Source organism: Phlebotomus papatasi, chromosome 1 (genome assembly GCF_024763615.1).
Source record: "Phlebotomus papatasi isolate M1 chromosome 1, Ppap_2.1, whole genome shotgun sequence".
Classification (NCBI taxonomy): Eukaryota; Metazoa; Arthropoda; class Insecta; order Diptera; family Psychodidae; genus Phlebotomus; species Phlebotomus papatasi.
In genome coordinates, this window is record NC_077222.1 from 70313036 (window position 1) to 70338278 (window position 25243).

Sequence of the window (25243 nt, forward strand, 5' to 3'; positions counted from 1 at the left end):
AGGTATTGGTGTATGACTTAATAATTTCTAAGATCCCAGTCGAAAAGGACTGTCAGTCTTTAGGAAATTAACGATATCCTACTGAAGATTCACAACTTTGACATTTTATTTCTCGAAAACGGCTTTACCGATCTTAATAAAATTCGGCTCAAAGTCGATGTGTAACCTAGGTTTTAAATAAATATTTTTAGATTTTCCTTCTGATTGCTTCTTCTGGTAGCTGCCATACAAACTAGTCATGTTTTAAAGATATCGCACATTACAAGACAACTGAACGAAAACTTTTTTCGTGTGATGGAAAATCATTAGTATTTTCGAAGTCCTTGATGTGCCCTAAACCTAAACATAACTCCCGAAGAAACTTATAGTCTACTATGTCAAGTTTCTGAGATATCTTAAAGCAAGAGTTCTTAAGAAATGTGTAAAATTATTATTAGAAAACTTTGTTTTTTTTTGCTCGATAACGATATACTTACTGTAAGTTGTTGGTGTCGAAGAACGATTTCTAAAGGAGAACTCAACGAACATTTTCTTAGAAGAAACCATATCCCTATCTTTAAATTTTCTTTGTAATTATCCAGATTTTCCTCAAATATCTTTAATTCCATTAAAAGTATTATGACATTATTCCTTATAGAAATATTCCCCTTAAAACATGAGCTAGAGTTCTTGTAGATCATAGAGTTGAAAAGTATCGTTACCATCGGAATTTAACAAAAGTTTCAGAGTATAATGGCTTTATTATAAAACATTTTTACTCTAAACTTATTATTCAAAGTTTTGGATAACGGTATCTTTTAAGGCCTTGCAATCTTCAGAAGCATTGAACCCTTTCCCAAGAGGAATATTTGTGCATAGGAGATATTTCCCTACATACAATCATTTTTAAGAATTTGAAGAATATTCAAGGATTTATTAGGTAAATCTGGAAAATTGCAGTGAAAATGAAAAGATAAAGATAAGGCTTGTTCCAGAAAACTCTTCCTTGAGCCTTCCTTTACAAATTGTTCTCTGAAACGACCGACATCAGATAAACCGTTATTGTATAAAAGGAGTTTTGTGAGAAAAAAATCGTCACATTTCTTAAGAATTTCTTTTCTGCTCTAGGGCTCTTCCTACATATATTTGAGGTTGGTCTCGGAACAAAATTTGTTACGTTTGCCAATACCTATTCGATGGTATGGGTTTCATTCGTGGCGAAAGGTTGGACCATTTTGCCCATGTCCTTTAGTATATTTTTTGAATTGGATTTTTTTTATCAAAAAATTGTTGTTGTCATTATTATTATTAAATTTTTAAGACTTTGTTAATATCGCCTTTGGTTTCGTGTGTTCGCTGAATTCAGTGTGTTTCCTTTATTGTTTTTGTGCATGCAAAATTTTGTTTATTTTTGTTTTCATGCGTAACAAAAAAAATTATTAAACATAATATTTTCCGATGGATAATATCAATGGGAAACCGGTGAGCGTCGGGAAAATAAGTGACCATAAGCTTGGGGAAAATTATGATTTTTTCCAAAAACGTTCAGCTCCAACTGATAGCCTACCTTATTGTTAAAACTTGTCTTTTCATGCTTTATCAATCTGGAAGTTTGTGGGAATCGAGATACTGCAATTCAACTTGTAGATATTTTAAATAAATTTTAGCTACCCTAAAATTCGAATGTTTTCACAAAAAATCGGGAAATTAGCTCGCTGTAAGGGGCAGTAGGGCACCTTTGAATTGGGATACCTTAGAAGTAGGGCTTTTTTCTCTAATTTACCAACAGGAAAAAAGGCCTAATGCAAAGGCACCCCAATTCAAGGGTACCCCCATTTTCTCCTAAATGTTACGATCCGGAAAGAGTTAAGGAATTATCCTATATCGGGTATTTCGTCTACATATATCACCGTTTATCTTTAATATTTGGATGCCCGATCTAGCAAGATTTCGAGCGTTCTTCGAAATCTCCTTCACCTTTTCTCTCAATAGCCATTGTATCAATGAACCTAAGTTTGGTATTGAATTTGCGTTGGTTTAACGATTAAAACAAAAACTCTCTCAAAAAAGTTATATGGAGTGAATAAAAAAGATTGGATTTTTTTTCTCATTTTTCTCTCAGATCAAAGAGAATTTATAACAATAAATTGATCGCAAATTGTAGGTATTTTAATTTTCGATATATAAAATAAAAGAGATCCGATTACTGAACCAAGCTTTTTTTTACTATCGTCTCTTACTTTCTTGGTACCCACTGTAAATCCTGAAGGCAGCCTCCAGAAATAGGGATAAGCTACCCATTATTTGCAAACTTAGCACTCGTATTGAGGGCTTCAAGGTATACAGAAAGCAAGTACCTGTTGTGAGATCAACGTAATAATTTTATTGTGGATACTAATTGCAGAACTACAACCACTTTTGGATTAGTTGTTGGTAATATAATTGATTATTATATTGCTATCTTCGTGTAAGTTCAATAAAGTTTAAGAACTCGTTTGATTTAATCACTTTAGTGAGTGTGCTTAAAAGTTGGAGTCTGCTAAAAAGAGGTTCTTCGCCCTTACAGTCTTCTCTTCAGCAAATTCCATTCTTATCTTGTCACATTTATTACAAATCCCAGTCTCGATTTACGGCAGCCAGTGACTTGTTTCTTCATTCCTCTTAATTTCTCTTCGTTTTCTGGCCAGAGAGTATTTTCTCATGGACCGAAGACCATCTCACTGTTTTTTTTTTCTGTTTTTTTTTGCGTCAAACTCCAATGTCTTACAAAAGAGCAGAAATCACCAATAAATTCAATAAAAGTATAAAATAAAATTAACCATAGAATGATGCCCCTATATGGTGGATTATTATAACTTTATTGATTTTGCACATTATTTTTGTCACGAAAATCTCATCTCTCACGCACTCAACAAGCACTTTGGTGTTGTTGTCTTTTATCATGCATCGAAATCGTTCCTGTGTCCTCCAATGTCTCGTCTTACTGCTCCTTTTTTTTCCCCTCCAACTTTGCCAACATACACAACAAGCCACCAACAAGTTAATAAATATTATCCACGCGGCCCATTTTATTTATTATATATACTTAATGTTTTCCCCGTCTTATTCCATTATACCAGTTCTTTTAACTTTAAATCTTCACGATTCTCCCATCGGGATATGGGTGAGAGAAAGCGAGATGGGATGAGATGAAGGGCAGTTTTGTGAAATATAAATTACACAAATATTAATTTAACTTTTAGTCTTCTCTCACACTCATTCTGTGAGAAGAAGAAAAAAAAATGCAATGTATAAAATGATCTTATGATACACAGGGCACATTAAAAATTATGGAATTTACATACGAAATGGGTGATCAAGGCGGTGCAAATAAATTTTGCACCACGACAACGCCACAAACACAGATCGCGAACGTCTCGAAACTGATATTCGAAAAAGTATTAATTGATCGCAAGTGCCGATAGCGTTTCAGGCGAGCCTCAGAGTTGCCCCTAAAATAAATTAAACCACACGTTCTTGCAGATTGAAAAAAGAGACAGAAAGAGGAAGATTGGTAGAGTTAAATGAACTCCCATATATATTCATTAAAGTCCTTTTTCTCCATAATCTCAAATATTTTCACCCAAGGTGGAAGTAAAAACAAAAAAAAGTCCAATGATCGCATTCATACAATGCAATCCCCAATGAGACTTTCTTTTAATTCTCACACTCTGTCCATTGAATCCATTCCCTTCTTTATATGGAACATCTCTGCTATGTGCTCATGAGATGGAATTTACAAAGTGGGCGACTGTCGAGCTTCACGCTCATCTGAGTCTCTCTGGAAAATGATGGGAAGGGTGGGTAAATAAATCTGTGATATAGAAGCTTCAATCTACATAATTAGAATACAGCCTTAATTAGTTTCCAGTGTCACTGTACACCTCATTAATGGTTGAAGATCTTTTTGGATCCCTACAAAAACTAGTATGATGCTATCAAACCACTTTTTGATACAATATTTTCCTATTTTATTTATTTATTTACTTTTTTTTTGTATTGAGGTGTGAGAATGACATTTTTGGGCCACATATACTTCTTTCATTAGTAGCCAGTGAAGCAAATAACATCGTAACAAGTTGATGTGAACCCATCAACACCTCAACTTGTTTCTCTTCTCACCATTATCGTGGAAAATGCTGATGGAGTTTCACAGGAATTTTAAATTCATATGAAAAGATAGGAGATGAAAGGGATTAAAATGGGTGTCTGGGAAATGGAAAAGAATTATAATGGACCAATCAAATTCACTGTAATCCAGACGCCAACAAAGATTACTGCTGCATACTTAAGCTAACAACTATGTAAGGGCCTTGACAGACATGAGGATTAGCCGAGAGACGGCTTGGCGTAATTAAATTAGAAATAATGGTCAAACTTGGTGGCACCCAAAATCCCGAAAGCCAAAATCCCGAATGTTCAAAATCCTGAAAGGGATGAAATTATGTGGAGGAAAATGTTTAGAATAATTTCCCAATACACAGAAGATTTCCCTGTGCCTCCAGCAAGCGCGGGTGCAATCGTGGGAGTAGCTATGACACTTTTAAGAATTCAGGATTTCGGCTTTCGGGATTTTGACTTTCGGGATTTTGGCGTTCGGGATTTTGGCTTTTGGGATTTTGACCGGGACCCGGTCCCGGTCATACTACATTTCCATCATTGTCCACTAAGTCGTCTCTTGGCTTAAGTCGTAAATGTGTTTACGCCATAAGATTAACAGTAGACTATAGATAGCTTTAAAGTTAAACTTTTTTCATACAAAAAAATACTTAAAATATGTAACGGTATTGTCACATTTGCTTATTAAAATTTCAATGCAAATCGCATTAATTGTCGCTAACAAGCTTCTAAAAGTGCAATCTGAAAAGGTTGACTTTGCAAGCAAAATTGGTTTAAATTTATAAAATTCTTATTAATTTCTTAATGTGAAAAATATTTATGAATTATGTCAATTCAAACTTGTTTTTGTGGGCTAGGTCTACCTTTTCATCAAAAGCTAGATCATATTCTGAATAATTAGTGATTTAAAGTCTTTACACACTGGAAGTAATTTTTTTATTAGTCAAAAGCGACCTCAAGGCATAAGGCCTTGGTCAGGTGGGGAAACAAAAAAAATAATTTTTGTAAAAAAATGTTGTTTTTAGAAAATTTCCCTTATCGTATTGTGCAAAAACGTCAAAAAAATTTTTTGAAAAGCAATTTTTGACGAAAATTGCTTCCAATATGTAGAGGCAATTAGAGACAAAATTTACACGTCTGTATGCTCATTAGCGACAATTAATACGAAATCATTTTAAACTTTTAATGATGAAGTGTGATGCCAGAGTAAAAGTTTTTAGTTTTTCACAAATATTGTTCGTAAGATGGTTACGTGACGAATATTTCTGTTTTCTTTCAAATAAAGTTTATTAAAAAAATATTCCATTTTTTATTCGTAAAACTTTGCCAGGCAAACAAAAATTACGAACAAATAGTACGATATTTCCTATTTATGTACGAAGATTTACGAACAAATATTCCTAAAAAGTGCACGATATTTTTACGAGATTTTTAGTAGACCGTACGAATTACGAAATCTCCATAAATCCCCTTCAGAACATTTATAAACATTTACTAATTATTTTAGAACATACCTTAATTCTGTGTATAGGTTTGAATATTCTGAAAACCCAAATAGTTTAAAAAGGAAAAAAGGTAAAGAAGATAAGGGATATCTAAAAGACTTAAAGTGCTTAAAGTTCGTATTACATACGGTCAATGAAGATCTCAAACTATTTTTAGTCATTTTTTATCCTACATATATGGTAAAAAATAATGAGTTTTTAAGCCATTTTCCCAAAATCACAAAGTAGCTTGCATCACTTATTGTCGTATAAGAATTTTGGCAGCTTTCAAAAGGGAGAAGTTATGGGTTTAGAAGAATTTGTAAAAACAATATTTTTCTAGAAATTTAAAAACCTGTAGCAATATTTTTTTTATATTGGATGAGTTCATATATTCTGTCAGTAGAAGAGGTAAAAAGTTTGGAGTGGTATATCTCAGCTCCTGATGAACATAATTGAATGGGTGAACTATTGTTGGAAAGCTTGGCTCATTAGCTTTCAGAATCTGGTATATGTAATTGGCTATGGGTAAATCATGGTCATCCAGAACCATTTATGTCGAGGAAGACACATTTTGCAACGTCTTTTTGGCCATCTACTGCTGGGACCAGGAGTGACCCACAATTCTCGCACTTGGACTTTTTGTTAGAGGAACTCAAAGGGTATAATTTGTGGAAGAAACTTTTTTTTTGGACATCTTACTTTTTTTTATTCATCGACTTTTGCAAGAATTTTGAAGTGTTAAACGCAAGGAAAAAAATACAGAAATCCTAAAAGAGTGGTTTCTGGAGGAGAAGGATAGACGTTGGGGTGAAATTGAAGTGACATTTGGATTCCTTGGATCAACTTATGGGGGAGTACTTAGAACATTCCAAGTCGATAGCTTCATTAGTTTGTCCAGAAAATGAGATAGAAGGATTTCTGTCATTTTTTTCTATGCGTGTAAAATGTTAAAATTCTTGCAAAAGTCGATGAATAAAAAAAAGTAAGATGTCCAAAAAAAAAGTTTCTTCCACAAATTATACCCTTTGAGTTCCTCTAACAAAAAGTCCAAGTGCGAGAATTGTGGGTTACTCCTGGTCCCAGCAGTAGATGGCCAAAAAAGACGTTGCAAAATGTGTCTTCCTCGACATAAATGGCTCTGGATGACCATGGTTTACTCATAGCAGATTAAGTATACCAGATTCTAAAAGCTAATGAGCCAAGCTTTCCAACAATAGTTCACCCATCCAATTATGTTCATCAGGAGCTGAGATATACCACTCCAAACTTTCGACCTCTTCTACTGACAGAATATATGAACTCATCTAATATTTATAAAAAAATATCTCATGAGAAGTGAATCATAAAATATACGTAAATCATAATCAATTAATTTTATATAACGTTCTCTTTCTGAATTTGAATAATAAAATAACTAAAAACACGTTTTATGAGAATTAACATTTTCAATTCAAGTTTTTGTTATTTTCGCTAATTTTATTTATGTATATTTTTTTAAATCTGTTGTTTTCTTTTTGCTTTGAAAGAAATAGTATATAAAAGTTCTTGAAATAATTATCTAAACACATAAAAGAAAAGACGAAGAAAATGACGATAATTCAAAATATATAAAATGAGAAAAAAAAACAATAAAATAAATTTATTACACAGGGTATTGGAAACCATCGCATATAGTGCTTGCCAGAGAGAACAATAAAACTTTGAACAGGTTTATATTATACGTAGAATTTAGCTGGGGTGGGGTTATTTCGAAACCCCAGTTAAATATCTGCTACAGTTTGCTCTTTATTTGATCAAATATAAAATGGGAGCCCTTGTTAACTAAAGGATATTTTTTCAAAATTCAGAAATGAAATATTGTAGGAGAAGGCTTTCAGGCTTTGCACACTGGTCCTGGTTTTAAACATTTTATATTTTTTTATATTTCTTTAATGAATCTGAACTAAGTATGGTAATATATTTTAACAACCAGTCCTAACGAATACATTTTTTGGAAAAATAGATCATATTCATTAAAGGGAAAAATATAAGGGATGTTCAGAGCCAAGGTGTGTGCAAAGCCTGAAAGTCTTCTTCTATTATTCCTTTCTATTGAAACATTACTATGATATATACATTACCATTACACAACACAGAGAAAAAACAGGGGTGCGATTAACTTTTTTTCTTCATAACTTTTACATTTTTTAGGGGTAAAAATATATCAACATTTTTTAATTAACATTTAATCAACATTTTAAGGGTAAAATTAACATGAAAAAGTGTAACTTTAACCCCTAATACATCTAAAAAGCATAATATTTACATCGATTTCGGATCAATACTGCAGGGTAAAATAGACATTTCTGGAATGTTATTTTAACTTTTTCGCATTTCTTTCAGTGAATCTATAATTGCTATTTCTTTTCGGAATTCAAGCAATAAAATTAAACATAAAGAAGATATATAAGTTAACTTACACAGCGAGATTCGTAGGACACCGCGTCGTTTCTAAACCTTCCTGGAATGGTAGCCCATTGCATGTGATAATTGTCTGCCTAATTATTTTACACCTATAATTGGAAGAGAAAAAAAATAACTTTGTTTAATTATAGTCAGACAAAATTCTCAAATTTATTCAATTAAAAGTTTCATAGAAGTGGGAATTTTTACATCTTCCACAGTGATTCTAAAGATTTATTGACTATAATTGGCTGCTGGGTGAATGATGATGATTGTTAGTAATAGAATACCCTCTATTTTTTTTGTCCCATATACTCTCAACTACTAAATAGCCTCTCAATCGATTCAGTTTCCATTCTTTTCCTTTTCGTCCGTTTTTTTTATCGTCCACCACAAATTTCGGGCAGCAAAACCCATTAACCAAATATCTGATAACACAACAAAATACTCAACCGGTATGTGACTCGCGATACACAAAGAGATTGGTAAGATGGAATAAGGAGAGAAGATGAAAAAAAAATCATTTTTCATGTTACATCCTCCTTCAGTGTTCTCCATCTTCTCTACCCCCTTTTTTCATTCCACCTTTAACCACGATGGTTAATCGAAAAAAGAGTTTTTGATTGGATACAAGACACAATTTTTATCGTTTCATCACCTCAAACATCATCTTCTTTCAATCTTCACCAGACAAAATTATGCTTAAAAATTCATTCAATGTTACAGTTGGAGTGTGTGAGAGATAGAGTATAAATTCCTCATGTGAAGATGGGGGATTACAATAATGAATCCGATTATTTATTACTTTATTTCATTTATTAAAATCATTTTAACATGTTAGACACTTTGCTGATGTACCACAAAAAGGCTGAGATTTTTTTTTATTTAACTCATAACAATGGTTATCTCAAGAGGGAATATCTCCAATGTACTTTACATTTTTTCGAGTTGGTATAACAGAGAAATATTATACTTTTGCCGATTCAGCATTTTGTACATTTATATTTATATATATATAACCATTGCTCCTCATCTCTCCTCATCACCCAATCATTCCTTGTAACCGTTTCTCTTCTCACATCTTTTCCACCAATTGCCCGGACAAGGCATTCATGGAGCAGGGGGAGAAGAGTTGGTATTAAAAAAGCGAGACGAATGTAAAAAGATGAGGCACCTCCTTGAAGCAATTCCAGCACGTAATTATGAATGATTACTACTTGATGTTGAAGCCAGAGTCGAAATAGGTACGAGAGAAAGGTACTTTTGTGTCTCCTTTTTTCCCTGGCCAACAAAGTTCTCAAACACTGCACTTTTGTCTGCATTTGCCACTCTTCCACCTCCAAAGATCAAATTGTGAGATTATTCGCGGTTTCGATCAGAAAACCATCATCCACATAAAATATAATATCTTGGGTGAGAGGAGGAGATTGGCAAAAAAGAAGGCAATTGAGAATGGCTAGAAAACATGAAATAAAGCACATTTATTGAAGATTGTTGGTGTGTAGTGCCCAAGAGAACAACATAAGCACAGGGGGAATTGAATTGATCGAGGGAAGAACAAGATGAAAATTATTATGTGCTCACCCCAACATTGAATATTATTGTATTGAAGAGAAATAAGAAAATAAGAAGAAAACCACATACAACACCTTGCATATAAATTCCAATTTCAAGACACTCCATGCTTAACGTGCTACACTATACACACTGAGAACATTTCAATATTTTAAACGAGATTCCTTCTCTTATTCATCTCTTTTATTCAAAGTCACGGGATATATCACAAAACTTGCAAAGATGAAAAATAATTAATATAATTCAGTACATTTGGAACCAAATATTAGAATCTCAAAAAATTTCCCGAAATTACTTAAAAATCAATCAAACTTTCCAATCATTTTTTTATTTTATAAATATGCTCTATTTAGCTGAATTAAAAAAAAACATGAGTTTGGTTTATGAATTTGCAAAAATTACTTCGTTTTTTTAACCAGATACAGAGAACAAATTTTATAAATTAAAATACAAATTTAATTAGAAAATAGGAAAAATGCAGATACGACTACTGTCGATGCAAGTGACGAAATATTGATATGTGTACCGTTGAGTTACTTGAGAAGCTTCTAAATATTCAATTCAATGTATTTCTTCTCAAATATACTTGGTTGCGGCTACCGACCGACTTCACTACCGATCTCGTTATGTAAACGGCAGAAACAACTGAATAGCTGATCGTAATGCCAAATAGGGTAAAGGCTTATAATTTTGTCCAGTTTCTTATTTTGGACACTTTGAGGATAAAATTGGACATTAAAAATAAATTGATTACAATTATGGATTTTTAATCCAATATTTGATGACTAATGAATTCTATCCAAATATTTGTTCTTTTTGGAAGATTTTAACACTAAACACATTAAATTTTGAATATAATTAGAGATGAAATTGCTTTGTTGAAAATTAAGTGTGAGCAATTGCTTACGAGAAATATGACAGAACTTTGTGTTTACTTCAGTCTTATTTAGCTCTGGTGAAGTACTAACAATGTTTCTTCGCTTTTTTGAATGATATTATTGAATATTCATTGAATATTGTGTTGATTCACGTTAATGATGATTTGTACATTTGACCTGAAGTGAAATTTGCCTTGTGAATTAGATTTTTCACGTGAAAAATGGGAAATTTTCTAAGGCATTCATCAGTGAAGTGATACTCCTTATTTTGGACAGGTGTTTTTCTCTGGAAATTTCGTGAAGTTTTAGCTTTTGTGATGACTAGGTTGTACAAATGCCTGGAGAAACAAAGGAGCATCATTTCTACGAAAGAGATGTAGCGAGAAAAGCCTTGAAAGGCTTCCGGAAAGGCCAGGGAATGAGCGAATCCGCACGTACTTGGAGTACCGAAGTCAACTCACTTTAATGAATGATATGGAAAGTTTCCGGGCTTCTTGTGACATTCTACGTTTCCCTTACATGAACAGGAAGAGGACTTGGTAAGATTGGTTTAAGAAATGAAGAACAATGAGCATCCTGTTGAGGCGGATTAGCTGTTCAAATTTACAGCCAAGTTGTTCAAATTAATAACCAAGTTGTCCAAAATTCGAGTCAAATTCACCTCTACATATCTATTCATTTTTAAACATATTAAGACTAATTTTAGTAAAAACAAAGACAATAAACCCTTGCCAAGTTTCTAAACAACCCTTCTGAAAAGAGAGTAGGGGAAAGTGGTCTGCCTTTGAATGCGGCAGCCTTTGAATATTGTAATTTTTTCATTTTTCTTTAAAGCATAAATTCTTTTCTATTAACTATTAGATAGCTATTCATAATCCTCACAAGTCATAAAAAAATGCAGACCCTAGCTCTTATTTTCTAGGTGCTAGGGCAAAAAAACGAATCTGAGCTCTAAACTGTAATTTTGATGTTCCACAATTCATGTGTTTTTTCATAATTAAAATAATTTTTCGAACAAATCTTCTATTGTGAGTCATAGAAGGTTATTCTTGAATGGTATTTCTCCAAATACATTTTGATTCAGATGAGACAAATTTGGTGAGTGATAAAAGTTTGCAAATATTGCTCTGCGGCAGCCTTTGAATCTTAATGTTGTGTGCCTTTGAATCCTCTCTTTCCATGCATTGAAACATCTGACAGCTTCCTGTCCGGGAGCAGAATAGAACTCCTACTTTGGTCTGACGAATGTCATACAAATACTTATAAAATGCTATCTTGCTTCGGCCGAGATGTTTCAAACTGACAATTGTCAATTTCAATGGCGTTTTATTACAAATTTTCAAGTGAAAAACAGTGCTTCAGAAAAATGTAAAAAATGTTGTTGTATAATGACTTTTGACTACAGTGGTGGTTTTATTGAGTGCATTTGGGTTCATGCTAATCAATTATGGGCCGTTTAATGTTACAGCCCTAATATTCTCAGTGAAAAATTAAGATTCAAAGGCTGCCCAACCACATTCAAAGGCAGACCATGCAGGCTGCATTTGAATATATCGACATCACATTTTCAAGTTCCTCACCAGGAAAACCTGAGGACTTGCGAGTCCTGAATGGGGTAAGCATAGAAGCTTAATGAACAAGAGAATATTTTGGTGTAGTGAAAAGTAAAACTCATGTTGTAGTTTACTCTGAAAAAAATCTCAAATTTTGAACATCATTTTTCGTTCAAAGGCAGACCACTTTCCCCTAACAAAAAAAAGTCAATTAGTATTGAAACTATAGCACTTCAAATATGGAACATCAATGCTTATAAGCAGACTGGACAAAATTATAAGCCTTTACCCTAGGTATGTTTACAATATTTTATATCGTTTACATTTTATAAGTTTGTGATAGTTGTTGCACGGGTTCAGGACAACAGGAGGAAACGTAATGAGAAATATTAGAACTATTAGACTATTCTATATAGCAAAATTGAAATCAATTCTAATACAGTATTAGAAATTGATCTTCTGAAAGCATTTATAAATAAATTTTGCATGGCGAGGGTGGAACAGTTTCATCTTACGCGATTTTTTATACCTCTTTGAGAGGGTTGGGCAAAAATCTTTATGTTTTTAAATTCAAACTAATACCTATAAGTCACATACTAATTTTATGAAACCCTATAAAAAACGAAACTGTTCAGGATTTTTGATTTTGTTCAATTTCAAAACTATTAAAGTTATCTAACGAATAAGGGCTAAAATTAAGCTTGTCTTGCTCAAAAGCGGGGCACGCAAATGGACTTGCTGACATAAAATCCCCTATATGACAATGGATCAAACGAAGTAACATAATGCAGTAGTTTTCCAGTCCGATAATTTTACTTTAAGATGAATAAGTACTTATGGGGTAGTTTCTGGTAGGTCCATGGAAAAGTTTTGTGTGCAAAAAATTATTATTCTACTTTAATACATCTCAAAATAATCATTTTATGGAACCCTACTCTGAAAAAAATGTTTTGTCAAATTAACAAGACAAGTTTGTAAAAAGGATGTCCTTCCATACAGAATATGGAAAAGTTTTGTAAAATCGGCGACCAACTGGATCTTGTTAAAAGTTTGTCAAAAGGGCGTTTTTCCGTATAAAGGTGTCTACACATTGAGCACAGTTTTCGTCAAAAATTGCTCTTTTGAAAGAAAATTGTCTGCAGTGCTGTAGGAAGAAACGTCAAAATTCTGTAAAAAATGCAATTTTTGACAAAAATTGCTCCCAATGTGTAGAGGCCTTAAAATATAAGAAAAAGTTTTGTCAAATTGGTAAATAACATCCTTTTGACAAAATTTCAACAAAATCCATTTGTTCGTTTAACAAAACATTTTTTCAGAGTAGAAAGTTGTTTGCCTCGAAAACTTCAAAAGTTAAAGACAAACACGATGTTACTAAAATAAAAACCATTTTAAAACCAGTTAGAACTGAGGGCTTAATATGGTGTTATATATCACTCGGAGAGAAGTTATTCCTGGTAAATTTTCTGTGTAACCCTGTTGCTCTTCCTCATGGATCTTGACCATTTTTCACTGGGTGCACAAATATTTCTAATGCTCCAGGAATGTTCATCGCACTATTTGCTAACATAGCCATAATGTCCTAGAGATGAGCATAAGAATTCAATTTTAATACAGCTTGTACATGTACGCGGAAGATAAACTTGCCAGTGGAAGACCAAGAAGATTGCTTGTAGATTTAAAACGACAAGAAGTGATTCATCTCACGATCATTTTGTATTACAAAAATGAAATTTATGCACAACAGGACTATTATTATTTAATGAAAATCCATAAATTATTGAGTAATTTTGCATGTTGAACTTTTCGCTTTTAGTCCCAAGATAAAAACTAATCTTCTTGAGTAAGTTCAAAAGAAAAAAAAAAAGAATAATGTCATCAGCTAATTTTATGCGGTTGACATCACACATAAATCATCATTTCTGTTATTAGCTAAAAGAACATTGTCATATAAAAGAAAACTGCACAATATCTTATTAATACGATCCATCTCCCAGAAGCAATGAATCGAAGAAAATTAATATTGGAAGTTGGGAAAATTGAGTAAAACTTAATGGTTAAATTACATACTACCATTATTAATGGATCGTTATTTAGTGGAGCAATTTTGGAAATTTCTTTAATAGAATAATTGAATCATTTACACATTCTTCATTGCAGAGACATCATCTCATCAACGAACCATTTTTGCTGAAAAAGTATAATAGCATTTATACAGCTTCACAATTCACTAAATTATTCTTCTTTCTCGTTTTGTTTTGATCTTCTGCTATGAAGTAAGAAAAAAAAAAATACAAACGTTGCGTGATGATAATTATGTGCAATTTTCCTATCATTTCTCCTGCCTTGTGTCAAAATTCTCAGTCTACTGATTCGTATATGTTTATATATTTTTTTTAGTAAGTTAAGCGGGCGTTAAGAATTTCGGATAGCGTTCTATAAGTTCGGATAGTATTCCATAAATTCGGATAGCTCTAAACCTAGTATTTAAGAGCTTGTCAGTTGCGTAGGCTGTTAAAAATAGTAAAAAAGTGAAATAACCTACATCTATTCCTTCCCAGTATTTGTCCAAAGCATAATCATATGTCTATCATTTTATCAGCGCCCTATTGAAAAATATCCTCAATCATAATTATAAGTCCGAAAAGCCTTCAAATAAAGTTACGAATAACATTACACACTCCAATCCATTATTCACCTGATGAGTTTATTACAAAAAAAAACGCAGATATCGTAATACCACGATAACGGTTTTGAAGAAATATTTCCTTTAAATAAAAGTATTTTATGATTTAAAGATTTGTAATTAAATAATTAAACACTAAAATATAACATTTAGCATTTCACTTCAGGAAGATTGAAAAATTCTCGTGTGTGGGCAAAAAGAAGATTTAATGATTCACATTCCCACCATTTTTTCCCTTATGCGAAATTTAATCGCCCTGATATGTAAGGATATAAGACGGATGTTTAAGTATCGCATTCTCACTCCGTATAAAAAAAGTCCCTATTTTATTCTCACATTTATGGGTTACCCTATACCATGTAGCCTGCAGTAGGAAAGAAACCAAAATAATGCAAATTTTAAAACCTTTTAATTGAAATCAAATAATTTCAGATGGAATTGAATGTCGCTATTGAAATTGTAGTTTATGCAAGAATAAAGTATTCCCCATCGAAGAGAGAAGACACCAAATGTCTCGGGGCACTAACTCCAATTAATATCAAACCGATCAAGATTGATTACTTTCGTACTTGAGTCTCGTGTAAGGTATTAAATACGTGTGTCTTGCCAAAGACTGTTTGAAAAAGAGCAAGAGGGATTGAAGAAAAAAAAGGTGTATAGAAAAGATGAAAAATATTCATATTCAACACACGAAGAAGATGGTCCTTAATGACTCGTGTCTAATACGGATATGCTCAAAAGAAGAGGCTTAATATTTCCTGTGATACTCCCCAATACAACATATAAAATTTGGTATGGTCAATTTTGCGATCATTCACCTTACGATTGAACCTAATAATTGATTTTCCATTATGGTGTGAACAACAAATTTGCAATGGGTTAGGCACTGTGCTAATATTTGACATCCTCACCATCGATATATGGTCATTTACAAGTCATCAAGTGTCACTTCAAACATAAAAGAAAAGTAAAAGTTTAACCGTGTAGTCTTTGGAACACCCCTAAGTGCTTATGTAAGCGCAATTTACTATCATGCAAAAAGCATCAATGTGCTATATTGTAATTAAAATATGATACGAAAGAAGACATGCATCTGAGTACTCAATCATCTCCAGGGAATGCAATTAATGTATATAAGTACACAAGCATTCAGCAATTTATAAAGATGAGCTTTGAAATTTCCACCAGCAAAGAGATCTCGAAGAGAATTGCCGGGTGATGCTAATGACGCGGAATTCAATTAATAGATCAAGTTGAGACGTTCACTCCATGTCTTATAATAAATGACTCCTTTTCCATCTCTTACCCATCTCTTCCTCTTTATCTCCCATCCCTTTTCAGCAATCATCTTTTATATGGGAGTAAAAAAAATTATTTACCGACGTTTTCATTTTCAATCTCTGCACCATTACTGCTGTCTTTCGCATATTTATTGCAGAAGACTTAAGTTGAGGATGAAACTTGATTAATAATTTAATGTTTAAAACACTTTCTCATAGTATTTCGATTGCATATACAACATATCTATCATTTAGCATCTGAACTATATTTAGTGAGGAATTGCTTTAACAAAAGAGACCATGAGAGAGGAAAACTATATGGATGGAAAAGCTATATCTTGCTGTTATGTAATTTATAGCATTTAAACACCCGCTAAACTGTGCAAGTGTCCCATTATATCATTTTACATTGCAGTACTACATAGCTGTATCAATTCGATCCCACAGTAAATCATTCCTCTATATCTGCCTTTATGTGGTAAATGTGCTTTATAACTACACATCCGTGCGTAAAGTATTACACTTCAAAATCTGTCATGAACTATTATAGATTAGATAAATACTTTCTAAATAAATATTTTTGTGGACTTTAACCTAATAGATTTCTAAATGGAATGTTGAGATATGACTGCGACAATTTATAATACTCAAAGATTGATTAGAAAAAGCATTTTAAGAGATTTGGATTAAGTTCTTGAGAATGTTAATCCAATTAATAGAGTATTACAGAACTTTGCAAAAAAAAGTAACACCAATTTTAAGTATCGATGAAATATGGGACAAATTTGAGTAGCGAAGGATGAGGCAGTTTAACGCAACTCTCATCAAAACTCAAAACTCTATATTGTTAAATGATTTGTAAATGATTAGGATAAGTATGCCAAATTTTGGCCACTTTGAGTAACTTCGGCCAAACAAGTAAATTAATTAAAATCATGGATTTAATCTTCGAATAGTCAATAAAATTTTATTTTCTTTTAAATATTCATTCTTATTAGAATGAATTAACGCAAAATCGTTAAAATTAAAACAGCTATTATAGCTTAGCTGTAATTCTTGCCATTTCAACACTCGTGGACAAACTCACGATTGAAAATCTTAAAAATTGTAAAAGTGTAAACCTGACAATATACAACCTGTGAAGGGGTTTTCCATCGTTTTCACCTGGAGGGTGGTCACCAACGCTAAGACGGCGATGGCCGCAATATATGTTGAGTTCAATATGAGTATTTGTAAATGGCAATGACTCAATAAATACATACATACATTTGGACCTCATTTGAATTAAAATTGTGTATTAGAAACTTCGATGTGGAAAGGGTCTTACAAAAAATGTGACAGATCGCCTATCTTGTTAGTAGCCTTGTGATGAAGTGCAGAGAATTTCGATGTTTCTCATTAAAATTGATTTGTGTTCATTAAAATGAACAATTCTTTAAACTATTCCTTCCAATAGTGAGGACATGTTTACTATTTCGGCCACTTTTCTTGCTTCCTTAAAATTCTTATTTATTTTAGTTTTTTTTTCAATTTATGGTTATAAAATTCTCAAAGAAATAAAAAAAAACATTGCCTCCATGAAAAAGATGATATGGAAAAAACCTTGAAAGGGTTAAGGAAGGCCAAGTCGCTACAGGAATCTTCGCGGATATTTAGGGTTCCAAGGTCAACTCTTCAGGTCTTCAGGATAAATTATACGGCTTGTGGGCCATATAAATGTTTTTAACTAAATAGTAAACTAGTGCTGTATGATGTTTTTAATTTTTCTCTCCGTTGTTTCACACAAGGTGATCACAAAGTGGCCGAAATTCCACTCACAGTGGCCGGAATATTACTCAAAGCATTGTCTATACTTTTATTCATTTTTTTTTATATTTGAGGAATCGTTTTAAAGACAAAAAAGATAACAAACTACTTTACAGTGTTTCAAAGAACACATCTGAAAGAGAAGTAACAAGAAATTTCAATATGTATTTCGATATGTAAAATATCACATTTCAAACTTAGGACTTTGGTGCTTATTTGCAGCTGTCGAAATTTGGTAAACCTACCCTAATTATATCTGTAGCTCCTTTTAAGTATCGCCTATACGAAAGATAACAGAATAACGATAGAGTATATTTTCTAAAATCATGCGTGCATTAAAGTGACCTACCTTCCACTTTGGCATTGAAAATAGGAGATACAACTCTTCCTTGCATTAATTTCTCAATCGAAATAATTAAGTAGTTTGAAAATGATAACCAGAGAATTCGATCTCAAGGGAAGGTATGATGAACGATTATTTTAGGGATTCCTTTCAAAACTAATGTTATTATTTCATATCGTTCAACTTCTAAAGATAGAAGTAGTCGAAGACCAATTTATTATATTCTAGCGATAAAAGATTATAGTAGACATAGGTAGGTATCGCAAAATCTTGAAATAATTATTATACTGACTTTTTTTTTAATTTAAGCAATAACGTTCATTGGATTTACGACTCTGTTGTTGTTCAAATTCTTGTCTCAGTTGTAAAATTCACTGTATTTTTTATTTGATAATAATATTAATCAATTAAAGCATAATAATCGTAATGTGTTTGCCACCAAACCGCCTATGATAACAAGCAGCTTATACATTTTATGGTCTCTTAGTAAAAAAAATCCAAATAACTGCCGCAAACCGTAGAAAATGTCCATTATTGGTATCAATTTATCATTGTCTAGTACTAATAATTTGAACGATGAGGCACCTGTTTGTCAATTTATGATACATTTACTACACCATTTCACAATTTTGTGCAAAGTAAAAAAAAAGTATGTACAAATTTCAAAATGGTTGAGTGATATAACAAAAAGTTCAAGCTCATCGTGATATTGAGAAGGGAAATAAAAAGAACAGTCAAGAGAAAACGAATGAAGAAGAGCCAAAAGTTCAGGTTAATTCTTTTCCCCCAATAAAAGAGTTCAATTTGCACTTCAGAGGTGAACTCAGAAGTTCATTAGCAATTGATTTTTTTTTAATTCTGTAAATTGAATTTTTTGGGTATTAACCAAAAATTGCTAATCTGAATATATCAAGTATAATATTCGGAATACACCTTTTGGTGCAATTGGTTGGATAGTGTAAAATTTGGTAAAATCACTTGATACAACACTGTTGCTAAAAGGAATTTCTTGCTGATTGCACAGACATCCACCAGCATCCCAGGCGAGAGTTGAGCAGTTAGATGACCGAGGAAGACTTGTGAGAGACTCTGGGTGTGCAAAATTGCAGAGTGGAGTTGTTGCAAGGTACACGTCTCTTCAATGGTTCGACGATCGCGGTTAGCGGACCCCAAAGTGTATTAAGTGGATGGGTAGAAAAAGATGAAGGGAGAGAACCTAAACAGCACACGGCTATATAAAATGCATTTTAGAGCTGAAGAATCAAGTTAAGAGTGCACACACCACCAATATAACAGAGAGGGATATAATTATAAGATCTCAAAGTGATCGAGAACACAAAGGATTCCATTGCAATTTTTCATTTTGTCTTTTTCTTCGCGCTCTCGATGCGCGAACTTTTTCCACCATACAACATCCCAAGAAATTTCTGCACGCCGTGTATTCAATGCACATTCTTACCTTCTTGTTCCCACTGTCCATACAAATAATATTTATATGTTTCAAGAAGATACTCAATATAACCAACTAATGTTAGGGGCTGCTAACTACATAACATAGCTTGGTAATTAGTCACTTGAACTTCTATCTATAAACGTTATTTCTGTAGTGTTGCAGAACTTGAATTCAGAAATTGGAAATCGCTTTGATCTTATCTAAGGTTTTACTGAGGCATGTTTTTCACTTCATACATATAGGTTCCTGAGACAAAAACTGTCAAACCGAAAATTGTCAAATTTGATATCTCAGAGATATCCAAGACATTAAATTTTTACAATAGAAAAATTTTATGAACTTCCTTAAATAACAAAAGTTTTTAAAGGATATTACAAAAGAATTTTTAAAATAAAAAAATATAAATTTTGAGCTTCTTTTAAAAGCTTTCTTTACAGGAAGCTTAAGTTTTGACAAACTTAATCAAACTGATTAATTAAACATTATAGGTCTTAATTATTGTGCTGATCGCGCTAATTATTCTCCATAATCGTTATCTTCGCATCAATCAGTCTCCATGATAACGTTAATCGCGCCGATCAGTCTCCAATACCTGCTGATCGCTCCGATTAATCTCGAATACCGGCCAATCGCGCCGATTAGTCTCCATGATCGGCCGATCGGAACCATAAATGAACTGTAAATGGCAGACCCATTTATCTCCTGGATTAAGAGTGAAATGTATCAGAAAGTATGAGGTAAAAAATCTGTACTAAATGACATGTACACCAGATTCTCTTCGCAAATCCTATCAACAGAAATACACATTTTATACGTCAATTTAAAATTTAGGTTACGATTTGTCTTCAGTTAGCCTACACTAACCCTTCAAAAAATATTCAAAACTGCTTTTAAAGAATAAATTGAATATCGTATTTCTGGTTTAGGGAAAAATGATCTTTAACAAAACAGAAGAGATGTAAAAAATGTCGAGTGAATATTTTTATCAGCTAAGACAGCCTGTAATAATAATGAATGTCACAAATTAACTGATTCCTGTCAATATTTGTCCCATTTTTTTAATAGTCCTACAAGTCAACTTTTAGAAAATAGCTTGTATTTTACTTTCAAATAGAGAAAAACTGTTTGTCAAATTTCTAGACCGGTAAGTTTTCTAGACTAATGTGCTGAAGTTTCTCAAGTCATCTGGTAGTTAGTGGACAAATAACATAGGGTAAGTGTACTAAATTCCGGCCAGCTTGCAATTTCGGCCACCTTTTTTGTTCCTCGAATTTCCATGATTTCTTAGTTTTTACATACTCTAGAGATTATTCAATGTAAAAGAATAACAAAAAATGTAGCTTTGACAAACGAGATGACGTGAAAAAGACATTGGAAGAATTCCGGAAGGCCGCATTAGGGCACCAAAGCTATGTCTACATTTTTATTTATTTTAAAATGTTTTAAGAACGATTTTAAAGTAAATAAAAACGATAAATTGTCTACAAGGTTCTAAGCAACACTCCTAAAGTAGAAGGAATGAAAAAAAATCATTTTTTATTAAAGATATTACATTTCAAACTTGAGACTTTGGCGCTTGCATGTAACTATGCAGATATTTGGCACACTTACCCTATACTCCCATATACTAAATAACAAAAAAAGAAAATAATATATATAAAAAAAACTGAACAAATAAAATTAAATTGGAGATTGAATTTACAAGTAATAGAAAAGTAATATAAACGAAAAAAATCGATTGAATCGCATGATTTCGGTCAAAGACCCATAACAATTCCGCACAAGATATATATCTCTTTTGAAAAGAACCGAAAAAAAATTAACAAAGATTTATACAAAGCATCTTGGTACGGGCGTTAAGTTTAATGGCATCGTGAATTAACTATCTAAATAATGGCTTCAAAGGTACTTTTCCAATTGAACACACAATAGGAAAAACCAATTAATTTCCCACTTCACATCTTCCCTCTCCCATAAGTGGATTATTACACTTTTTATCAATCAATTCATCGAAAACTAACAAGTGGCGATGATGATGTGAAGGAGTTTAGAGCGGTCAGCAAATTCTTTACGCATATCATTAATCACTTGTCTCAATTGTTCAAAAAAAAAAAAAAAAGAACATTCAACATTGAATACATTGTACTTTTCACAAATTCATCACAGGCATTTTTTCAATTACAATGGAAACACACGTTGCAATTCACCATCGAAGAATCCATTTGGGGAGAATTTTCATTTATAATATGTTTCTCACCATCAATATCCCCTTTTCACAGTGATCTTGCATTTTATTATACCATCTCAACATACTCAATTTTGTTAAATATATTCACATTTTAACAAAATTGTATGATGCTAAATCACTATAAGAGAAAATGAATGATGTGAGAGATGGAGAGGAAAAAAAATGTGACTCATAAATACAAGATCTCTATCATTTCTGGAATTAAATTGTGCAATTATAGTGGCATGTTGGAGATGCACTCTTGTAATTTTTGTTCTTTATTATGTTATACGGTTGTACGCGGTATATACTATACGAAAGCGGTTGGTGTTCCCATATCACAGTCGCATGATCGCACAACTACCGCCAATAAAATTTACTATCAATTAAAGTCACTCTTTTTCCTCGCTGTTTTTATTATTTGGAAAACACCCTATATCAGTGCTTCTTGAGCACGAGCAATTTACTCATATATGGCGTCTTCCTCATTAAACAAACATCATGAAAATTGCATCAAATGCATTTTAAAGAAGACCCCATAGTAATAAATATTTTTAGTATTCGCAGTAGTCTCTATAAGCCAACATAAGATCATAGTGCTTTCAATTGCACTGTTAGAGTATACCCTCCTTTCATCTTGCCAGTAAATAATATGTATTTGCAATTTATGAAACGATGGCGCAAAAAGAGGTCATATGAAGAGGTCAAAAGTGTCACCAATCATTTTTTTTTTTAATTTAATCTTACCCACAATGCACAATGAAAGCAGGTGAAAATGTTATAAGGAGCATATAACATACCTTTTATTTTCAGCTTAGAAGGAATTTCTGTGCAACTCTTTCCATATTTTTCACCATGGGCTCGCCTCTTTTCAATTCCCAGGGAGAACACACCTAAAAAAAGACACAGACAGAGAATAAATGTTTAATATATTTGAGTAAATATCGACTTACAAAAAAAAAACTAATATATCAGTTCTGTGCGATAGTGAATATTGATAAGAGATTATTGACACTTGTATAGTGTATTGCGTTACGCATTAATCAAAAATTGAATTTCTTCATTCTACTTGGCAATATATAAATTCAGAAAAAGACCTGCAGCCATCATTTCACAAAGTATACCAATGGTTCTTTGTTGAAGCTCCAACAATCAATTCTTCACTGATCAACTTCTTCTCCTTCTACCTGATCAATAACGGGACCAAATCACAATTGTGATATCTCAGCATCTTTCACAAGAGTGGTTTTATGTCTGATACTTTGAAGCGGTGCATCTTGTCTTGTTCCACCTGATTACCATTGAAGATCATGTTCTCAAAAGGAATATCCAATATGTGACTCTTTTTATATGCCTTCAATTCAGTTTTCTCCTCATCAAGAGGCATCAAGTTGCTGAATGATTCACCCATTGCTTGACGTATACCAATTTTTTTTTTTTTTTGGTTTTGAAAATGATCACCATAGACGTGAATTAAAAAGTGTTGAAAGGAAATCATTTTTTTCTGTTTGTTCCATCACCACCGTCTCTTCTTACATTTCGGATCGCATTCAAAAGAAAATCATATCCATCTTTCAACACGGTTGATCATATAAAAATCTTGCGGTTAGGTCGATATTGAAAATCGAAATGTGAATCATCAACAAAAGAGCCGAAAATTAACTCTTTGATTTATAACCCGATGATAAAATTCAGCCACAAATGGACTTACTCTGCCATTTAAACATGACAATAGATCACCAGAAATCTAACAAGGATCATTAACCCATGGTACAAAACGTTACTCATATCGATAATTGGTGTAATTCACCACCAACTATTTTGTAGTAACTTATGTAACAGTTTCAACATTCTAATAAATACTTATCTATCAATTTTTCTCAATTAAAAAAAACATTTTAACAAGTCACAAGATCACTTATTTTTAGAATGCAGGGTGCAGTGAGTATTTGAACCATTTTAGCCATTAAAAATGTAGAGAGAAAATGTCATTTTCCCTTTTAATAGGGCTTTATTGAGTTACAGATTGAAAGTTTAGCCCAGCTCTCGAAGTACTCGAAAAATTTAAAAACAAACAATTTTATTTTTTTTTTCAAGATTAAATTTAAACCCGATGGACCATTAGCCTTTAATATTCAATTTTAAGTCAACATTTTTTCCAAAATATAGCCTTAACAAAATAAAGCCTCTTTCAGGACTGACTATGTAGGGAAAACTGGGGCACCACCAAACACGGGGTAGCACCAAACACTAATTTTTATTTCTTAACTACTTGGACTATCTCAACCATTTTGTCAGTAAGCATCCCTATAAGTGCCTATAAATTCCTATTAGGTCTTGTCCTTAGAAGTCGAATAGCTGATTAAAAAATCGCAGTGTTTGGTGGTGCCCCAGTTTTCCCTATATTTCTAAATCATTCTTGTAGGACTAAATGACTTCAATAATTAAAAGGAAGCACTAATAAGGATCTCGCAGATCTTCACGAAAACTCAGATTAAAATGTCAGATAATGAGTTTTTTTTAGGTCGATTTAAAATTCTTTTTAAAAATTTTAGGGGGACTTGGGGTAGTAGTAAACAGGGGTAGTTGTAAACACTGTGAATTTTTTCATTAATTTTAAGACTCCAGAGGATAAAACCCATAAGCATTCATAGATACCATGAGGATATATGTCCACAGATGAATTGGTCAATAAAATCCTAATACTTTAAAAATAAAAATCATTTTTCCCGAAAATGTTGATATTTCGATTATTTTGGTCATTTGGATTTCCACCTGGAAATTAAAAACTGTGTAAAATAATCGAAATGTAACAATATCAGTTCTTTCCTACATCTTTTAGGATTATATTAATGCATTTACTAGAGAAATTGAGATTTTCATTATTTTAAAAGGATTAATAATTGGTCAGAAAACAGCATTTGGGGTAGATGTAAACAGGAAATTTCCCCGTAATTGTAGATGTCGCGAGTGTAGAATGAATGGCAAAATATTTTTCTTGGTATTGTATCTCATGGTGGGAAATTTTTCGTTGGCTGTGTTCAATAAGAAGTCACATGATATCAAAATATGGAGAAAATCCATTGAAAAATTTCTTTGATTTGCATGCTTTTAGTTTTTTTGCTATTTTAATTATTCTTTGTAAAAAGTGTAGTGATTTTTTGAATAATATACAGTCTTTATATATCTCTTAAGTAATTAAAATAATTGAAAGTGGTGGAAAGTTAATTTCAAGGGTGGAAAGAAAGTGTTTACATCCTCCCCAGAAAGTGTTTACTTCTACCCCAGGTATTTTGTGAAAAGAGAAAAATGCATAGTGACACAAATTTTATTTTTATGGAAAACTCAATTGTTTTTCAGCATTCGTATTACCTTCAAT

At 32.5% G+C, this 25243-nt stretch overlaps 1 protein-coding gene across 9 annotated transcripts in view; it reads right to left on the bottom strand.

Annotated features, from left to right (window-relative positions):
• Nucleotides 1–25243, bottom strand: part of LOC129799715 (interference hedgehog) — a 107689-nt gene that overhangs the window by 33144 nt on the left and 49302 nt on the right. For all 9 annotated transcript variants that reach the window (XM_055843896.1, XM_055843888.1, XM_055843880.1 and 6 more), the window contains exons 2-3: nucleotides 22665–22757; nucleotides 8084–8176 (exon numbers count right to left, since the gene is read on the bottom strand). The gene's annotated coding sequence lies outside the window, so the exon portion shown is untranslated. The remainder of the gene's footprint in view (nucleotides 1–8083; nucleotides 8177–22664; nucleotides 22758–25243) is intronic.